At 33.4% G+C, this 7,019-nt stretch overlaps 1 long non-coding RNA gene across 1 annotated transcript; it reads right to left on the reverse strand.

The window, feature by feature from the left end:
* Positions 1-350: 350 nt before the first annotated feature.
* Positions 351-2,375, reverse strand: LOC132739709 (uncharacterized). The gene is made up of 3 exons (XR_009627049.1): positions 1,812-2,375; positions 1,146-1,209; positions 351-643 (listed from the first exon to the last, which is right to left on the reverse strand). It is a non-coding gene; the product is annotated as an uncharacterized LOC132739709 (long non-coding RNA).
* Between the last annotated feature and the right edge of the window lie 4,644 nt (positions 2,376-7,019).

The raw sequence follows: 7,019 nt of genomic DNA on the forward strand, positions 1-7,019 counted from the left end.
ATTTTTACACCTTTATCAAATTGTCTGTGATTATGTATCAGCGTCTGCATTGAACATTTGAACTTCAAGCAAAATTATTTGTTATATATTATATTTTAAGTATGATTTTATATAACAAATGATTTTGCTTGAATTTCAAATGTTCATAGTCTATGTCAATATATATATGTGTGTGTTCATAGTCTATGTCAATATGATATATGTATGTGCGTACGTGCGTGCGTGTGTGTGTCTAAAAGTTTTAAACGTAAACGTCAGCGCTGATGGTTATGATGATAAAATTTATTTTATTTACATAATTATAGTTATTTATGCAGTAAGAACTGGTTTCAATAAAAAGTTAAAAGAACAAGATTTTATTTTCTTTACAATAATATATTACTTTAGACAAGACATTTTTGTAGCTAAATAACCGCAAATAAATCCCAAAGAAATAACATATTATTGGGCTACAATGCAATTTGAAGTTATTCAAGTAAGTCCCATTTTGTCACTTAAAAGTATTTTAAACTCATTTCTACGAGCTCCCTCCCATCGCACCCCGAGACTTCCTTTCTGTACTGCATTTCTGTTTGTGGACACTGTTCCGTATATTGCCCTTTTATCGGTGCATGCCCGTTCTTCGCTATCAAATGGATGATCCCTGCAAAAGCATTAAATTCACTAGTAAAATTAGACATGTCAAAAATAAAGTATTAGAGGATATACACTCTTTAAGATTATGTGCATGTTCTCAGTATTGAGTGGTTATGTGCTTTTAGTTAGTGATAATGTCTTTATGTTTTGTTCACTGTATAAATGCTCATAAGACAATGGTCTTAAAACCTCCATAATTATTAGAACTTTAGTTTGATGTTTTACACAAGAGGCAGATTCTGAAGCTGATTGTAAACAATTTATGAAATAATTATACACTAAATGACATCAAATGAATACGTCATGTGTTTCAAATTTGCAAACAAATTCTTTAATTAAAAAAACCCAAACATATTCAATTTAAAAGTCAGTAAATTGTAACCCGGTTTCATTGTCAATCTTTCGACCCTTTTGATGCTACGGAAGCCGCTAGTCGCTTATCCTCGCTTTTACGTAATTAAATTACTGTAATATTATCTATATTAATACAGTCTAAAATATATACAAACCTTGTTCAGAATGTGGTTGTTCAGCAAATCATTTATAAGTGTGAGTATCTCCAAATATTTTTGTCTGAAAAAGAAAATAACAAATAAATAACATTAAAAAGTTAAAGCTTGTTTAAGCGTATCTGCGATGAAATAAATGCACTCAAAACTGTTTCTTTTGTATAAACCAGTACTGGTATACAGTACGAGAGGGCAGTCTACATAAAAGGCCAACTTTTGTTTGTAAAAAGCCACCTACACCAAAGATTCAATGTAATGTTTGGATCAATATTAAACTAAATTTTGAGTGTGTACGTTGACATTTTCTTGACTGAATGTGTACGTTGACATTTCTGTAAGTTGAACATTTTTAGATCAATACGAAAAAACGACAGCAGGAAATCTATTCTTTTTACATTCAAACATTCTCTTATACATTTCAAAACGTGAAATTTTCCTTAGCACTGACATGCGTATCGTTTATAATGTTATTATCAACATTTTTACACAAAAGTGTGCACGTTGTCATCGACAAATTTGTGAATAATGTTGGAATGTTCTCAGAAAATACAAAACGTTACACGACACCAAATGCATATTTAGAAAGCATCGGAAATGCCGCGGTCGGTAGGCCATGTAGCATTATTTAAAATGACTCGATAGAAAAATAATTACAAAAAAACTTACCTTAGCCGAGCTATTTTGGCTCATTTTGGCCGTGTACGTTGACTTTTGGGGTCACGTGACCAAAATTGCTTACCCACGGTGAATAACGATGATAGGTGTCTGTCCACCAACTATATCTGTAACGTTTCACTGGTTAAAATTGTTAAATAATCCTTTCTTGCATGCTTTAATCGTCTGCATGTTCCAGTTTCACACTACAATTATCGATACTTCAGTTGTTTACTTTTTGACTATTCAACAAAAAGATATTTTATACGCGAAAAGAACTCTACAGTAGGGTGCAAAGAACTGAATTTTATGAGAGTCATAGTAACTTTGGTGATGCCCTAGGCCCTATCGTCGAAAATAAGAATGAATGGAGAGAAAAATGGCGGCCATTTTATTTCATTTTATTTAGAAAATAGACCACGTGAGTGACCAGATTTTATGCTGTTAAAAAATACTGTTACCTATGTAACAGTACAAAATTCTTAGTCACGTGGTACACATGCATTAACAGTAACAATAACTCCCAGAGGCCTATGGGAAATTAACATTACGAAAAAAGTGATGGGTAATACTAAATACTATCATTCGCAACCCTAGCAGACCATTAAAATATAAACAATTGCTCCCTTTTCTTTTGTAATCACACGATGCATAGGCCACTAAAGTTATGAGTATATGTAGCTTGACATCAAACAAATTGCAACACAAGCTTTCTTTAGTATTTTGCAATCAATATATATGCATGGACCTTGTAGTAAAACCCTAAAAAAATATAACTTCGGAAACTTGACTTTTGGCAGGTAGTTTACGAGTACCTGTCCAGGCATAAAATTCGTAATATAATATCGTAATATGTTTAATATGTGGCGACTGTCTTGTCTTTCCCTGTTATAGATTTGTAGTTTTTTGCCAGCATGTATTGGTGTTCATAAAAATAGTATTTGCAATGAATAATAACAGGTTTGGCCTCTTTTTTTATTATTTTTTTCACTTGTGACACACAAGATTATTACCCCACCCACTCATAATAATAATGCAAAACGTTCATTATCTTAAAGATACCTAATATTTACAATTGAAAAGAGGTTAAAATAATATTTATATCACATAAGCTTATATTAATAAGGAAACATAATCACTTAAGACATTTTAAAAGCAAAATGTAACATACGTTACATCAATTACATTGACATTATTCTAGCATTTTTTAACTATTTTTGAAAAATTTATGAAAATAAAGAAAACAAACTTAGTTATTTTTCCTAAAATCCGTAGGAACAAACAATGCACCTGGTAATATACTCAATTTCTGAAAGTAACTTGTTATTTAGTCTTATGCTGTGTCATTTAACATATTTGTACGTTACCAAAGTCTCATCCATCCAAATATTACCCATAAATGTTATGCAAACTATCACTTTTAACATGATTTAGTCGAAATAACTTCATTTATCATCGCCAGTATTGTCCATATATATATATATATATATATTGCACAACACGTAATTTAGTGAAGAATGAATGCTGAAAATGAGCTGTAGTTATGTCTTTAGTAATGGTTCAAAATTAGAATTTTATATGTACAAAATGCCACTTTTATGTCATGTATCATTTAGGTTGCTTTAAAAAAATATTTCACCTTTGAAACTGAATGCCATCACATCTTGTTTAACCTATTTATGTTTTCTTCCTTATGATATAAAGAGATATTTAAAAGTGATCTCCACATCTATATGTCTCTCATAATGCTCATTAGTTCGACTACACCTAGTCACATTTAAAAAAAAGTTATCCTTTCAATAACTTTCAAAGTATTGCATAATGGTTAAAAAGCTTTCTCCTGCTGTTTTTGCACTTTTCATGAAAAGGACGCCTTGAAATGACTGTTACTGTTACAACAATGGTGGTAACGTAATTTAGCTGTCAGGAGGCCATTTACGCCTTTGATTCTTCCTTGGACCTTACTTCACGCTTAAAGTGTCTTGTTTTACACAAAGACTTGATTTAAACATGAAAGTCGAAGGTTTCAACTTTTCTGACAACATCGCCACGAAATTTATGTTCTTTCTGCAACTTACACAGTTATTGTCTTAAATAAATATACGTTTAACATTTTTTTCTTGTTTCTGAACTTCTAATCATATTATGGTATGGTCTCTTGCAGTTTTCTCTTCTCGACGTAATGATAACAATACTCGTTTCTATCATTTCGGCTTTAAATCAAGTCATCTAAAATGGAATTAAAAAGAGATTACAAAAAAAACATTGTCTGGTCTTAAAAAAATAATACTATTCATCAAATAAATTTTACACAAAAAGTGGAGTCCTATTCAGAGAAATGCATAAATTTGGTTGCAATATAGAGCAAAATATATGTTCAATGTCAAATACAGCTTTCATGATCACAGACTCAATCAAACCATGCCTGTACTTTTTAGTAAATTTGCTGTTTTTAATGCTTCTGAGGGATCACTTATTTTACCAGATATTTATACATCACAACAGCAGATGTGAAGTGCTGTGTGGCAGCCGTAAAAAGTTACCCCGTACTTCACTTCAGTGTTGTTATATTTTTCTGGTCTTTCGGGATCATTGCATCCAGCACTTTTAAGTGTTGAGTATTTAGTACCGCTCAATCCGGTGCTAGGGGGCATGAGGGATGTTGCTCTTTTTCATTATCCGTCATATACAGACTCAATCAAACCGGCTCTGCAATTTTCATGTAAATTTGCTTTTTAATGCATCTATGGGATCACTTTTTTACCAGATATTTAAATTACATCTGTAACTGTTATTGACGAGAGAAACAGAATTAAATAAAAGGAGGCATTTCCCCTGTGGTCACATGGTTGTAGGTATGACATGGCTTTCATTTTTGGCTTATCAAAAAAAGCACCCGAACTATTTATCAATCACTTCATATAAATGAGTTGTCTGTTCGTTTAGGCCAATACTTTCAATATGATTCGCAGACCATATGCTGTAGTTTTCATAAATATATAGGACGGACAGCATAAGGAAAGGAAAGCAAACAGATAGACAAACCCTATTAAAGACAGGCAGATGTTAACAGTATCTCAGAATCAAGTTTTACAACTATCAAATTTTATTTTTTGGTAAAGACAAAAAACAGAGAGCCAGACGGACAGAAAGGCAGATAGACATGTTTTTAAACAGAAAGACAGACGGTGTAGATGGACATACAGATATCCATATTAGCACAAACATCTCTGATTCATTACGTTTGTGTTGAAACTATCTTATCTCATGTGTTTGTAAAATTGTACAACGAATTTAACACTCAAAATGGGGATCTATTACCACTGGCAAAGCAACAATTAACTCCGAATATAGCTCCTCATCAATATTTGTGGCACAATTTAGTTAAACCAGAGACACAGATAGCATGTCTCTGGTTAAACCATGGAGCTCAATAACAATTTGAACTGCTTACTGTGACTGTAAAATAAGTTTTCTCCCTTTTTTGCAATAACAATTTTGAAATTACATAATCATTGTATATTCTGTATCTGTTTTTGACTCCCCTGACATCTCATATATCACTAGTATGTAAAAAAGATAATATACTCGTAGATCACGCAGTGATTTTTCTCACTTTATTGGGAAGAGGCCTTAGCCTGTTGATTTTGGGAAAAATTATCGCTAAAATTGCTGATTTGGGAAGTAAAAAGTAAAAAAGCTTGTTTAAGTTCAGATTTTTGGGAAAACTGAATGATTTTAAAGAAAATTTCAATTGGGAAGAGGCCTTTTTTCGGAGTCTGTTATATAAGTAGTAAAATCACTGACGCTCAGTATTACCTTTCAATTCTTATCTTCCAAATGTTATTAAAATGAAAACATAGTAGCTATCATACACAATGACATTTTTATACCAAAAACTAATGATCTCTTAATAAATATCATGCATTTATGATTTTAAAATTAATAACAATTTATTCTAGATTTCGTGCATTGTTTACCCAAACACGCTTCCGTAGTTACATTTTGAAGCTACCCAGGATAAACCTTAATTTGTTTATTTTTATTTTTTCTACTTCATAAACATCTTATTATCAAAACGAATGTTAATATATTGGCTAATGATAATTTATATCTCATGTAAATTGAAAAATCTTTACTGTTTTAAACGACAAATTTATGCTGATTTATATACACACGAAAACCCATTACAATTCATTCATTGTATTTGACATTTGGGCATGTACGAGGCTAAAAGTTGTAAAACAAGTAAATATTACGGTGTCCTTATCGTGCCATTTAGAATGTCGTCCGTCGCGTCTAAGGGTAGACACACGACAATGCGAAGTGACATCGCGACAATGCGAAGCGACGCTCGACAACGCGAAGCGATATGCGACAATGCGAAGCGACGCTCGACAGTGTCAAACGATATGTCGCACTGTCGCCTAGAAATGTCGCGGTAAAAAAGGGCGACATTTAAGAAATGTCGCTTCGCGTTGTCGAGTGTCGCTTCGCATTGTCGAGCGTCGCTTCGCGTTGTCGCGATGTCACTTCGCGTTGTCGCGATGTCACTTCGCGTTGTCGCATTGTCACTTCGCATTGTCGAGTGTCGAGGTTGGTAGAAGTGCATACCACGACACTCGACAATGCGAAACGACAACGCGACAATGCGATACGACGCTCGACAATGCGAAGTGACACTCGACATCGCGAAGCGACATTTTTAAAATGTCGAGTAAATGTCGCGTTATTTTTATGATTTTTACACCGCGACGCTCAACATTGCGAAGCGACACTCGACAATGCGAAGCTACACTCGACAACGCGAAGCGATACTCGACAACGCGAAGCGACTCTCGACAATGCGAAGCGACATTTGGAATAATATCGTATCGCATTGTCGTGCGTCTACCGGTGCTTGGTCAGAATTTACTAACTCACCGACAAACGGTGCGATCATGGAAGGGGTCGCACTAAACTGCTGACGAATTAGCTGACGATATAGAATATATAGGAAACTGCTGACCAGTTAAACAAAGAAGGATTATCGAAAACTGCTGACCAGTTAGATAAAGAAGGGAAAACAATGAAGGTGTCAAATTGCCGTTGGTGATATTACAGGCGAGGTCGAGAAATACTTGATAAAATGTTTTTTCAAGATGTCAATATTACAAATGATACATATTAATTATAAAAAATTCAATTGATATATACTGTATATTTCTCAATTTATTTTGA

This window comes from Ruditapes philippinarum, unplaced genomic scaffold (assembly GCF_026571515.1).
Source record: "Ruditapes philippinarum isolate M1 unplaced genomic scaffold, ASM2657151v2 ctg431_1_1_1_1, whole genome shotgun sequence".
In the NCBI taxonomy this organism is placed as follows: domain Eukaryota; kingdom Metazoa; phylum Mollusca; class Bivalvia; order Venerida; family Veneridae; genus Ruditapes; species Ruditapes philippinarum.